Source organism: Myotis davidii, unplaced genomic scaffold, assembly GCF_000327345.1.
Source record: "Myotis davidii unplaced genomic scaffold, ASM32734v1 scaffold880, whole genome shotgun sequence".
Taxonomy (NCBI): domain Eukaryota; kingdom Metazoa; phylum Chordata; class Mammalia; order Chiroptera; family Vespertilionidae; genus Myotis; species Myotis davidii.
In genome coordinates this window covers 383,683-385,157 of record NW_006292566.1, presented here as the reverse complement: position 1 = coordinate 385,157, position 1,475 = coordinate 383,683, and positions in this window count along the sequence as shown.

Sequence of the window (1,475 nt, the reverse complement as noted above, 5' to 3'; positions counted from 1 at the left end):
GCCCCAGGCGCTTTTCTGAGGGGCTGCCGATCCAGGTGGGACCAGGGGGTGCATCTGAGGCCAGCGGCTGGGAGGGCTGGGAGCCAGGGGTGCTGTGGTGGCAGCTGCCCCGCCTGGGAGCAGGGGAAGGTGCGGCCGCTTAATTCCGTGACTGGGTGCCACGGGCACAGGTGGTGTGACGTCCCCTTTGCTTTCAGGGAAGCGCAGAGGCGGCCGCGAGAAGGTTAGTCTTCAGCACGTGAGGGCGGGACCACGGGACCCAACACGATTCAGCGCTGAGCCTCCCGCACACCACGTCCCCGTCAATCAAAGTGGATCTCAGACCCAAGAGCAAACCCCCAACGGTAAGGTCCGAGGCGTGTCGTGCCTTCATGCCCGTGGACGGGGTGACTTCTCAGCTCCAACGGCGCAGCGAGGGCCGTGAAAGGACCGGTGGACATCTGGCCGTGGTCAAAGGGGACAACCGGTGCCCTAGGAGGACGCTGCGAATGGGCACGTGGACCAGGCCTCCACCACATCCAGCACCGCCCTGGGGAGCGGATGGATGGACGCCCTCCCGCCCCTCCCCTCCCTCTCCCTGCTCACAGCCGCCTCCTGCCTGGGACAAGGAAGATTTGCCCTTAAGACGACTGAGCTCAGCAAACAAACAGAGGACCCTTGCAGCCCCTCCAGCACCGTCCCAACACATCCCCACCTGCACTTCCACCTGCTCCGACCTGGGGTGCAGCGCCCTCCCAGTCCACAGCATGCACCCCCCTCCCTCCCCCAGTGCACAGCTGGGCCTGCAAAGAAAGCCCTGGCCTGGGGCTGGGGAGCTGTTGACGACAGAGCAGGTGCCCCAGCCTCCCTCCCCCATGGCCCCCCAGGGCTCCAAGCCCCCCTCAAGGTGCCAGAAGTGAAGGCTGCTGGTGTGTGTGTGTGTGTGTAGGGGGTGGCATGTTGCACAAGCCGGAAGCAAAGGTGAGAGGAAAACAAATGGATGAGGCAGCGGCTCTGACCCCTTTTCCATGAAAGGAACCCCCTTCCCACGTGGCCGCACGGCCAAGAGGGAGCCGGCCAGGCTGCCCTCCCTCTGTCCCAGCCCCGGGGTCTTGGCCCAGTTCCCCTCGTCTCAGCCTCAGCCCCAAGGACCACCTGGCAAGGAAGGGACGGGACCCCACAGACGCCCTCCTTCCCTGTGCTGCCTGCCTGCCTCTCAATGAAGAGTGACAGCTGGGCAGTGGCCCTGGGGAGCTCCAGGGGTCCTACCCCCGTCCCTCCATGCCCCCCCACACACACAGTGCCAAGACCACAGGACCCCATCTCAGGGCCCGCCCCGTGACCTGGACCCCAGGCTTCGGTTTCCCCTGCTGTGCCCGCTCACGGCATGGGGACGGAGCCCACTCGGCTGGAGCTTATTGGGGTTGGCGGGACAGCTGTGCACGTGTGCGCTCAGGACTGGCCCGCGACACGACGGGTCCGAAGGGGGCGGTGGG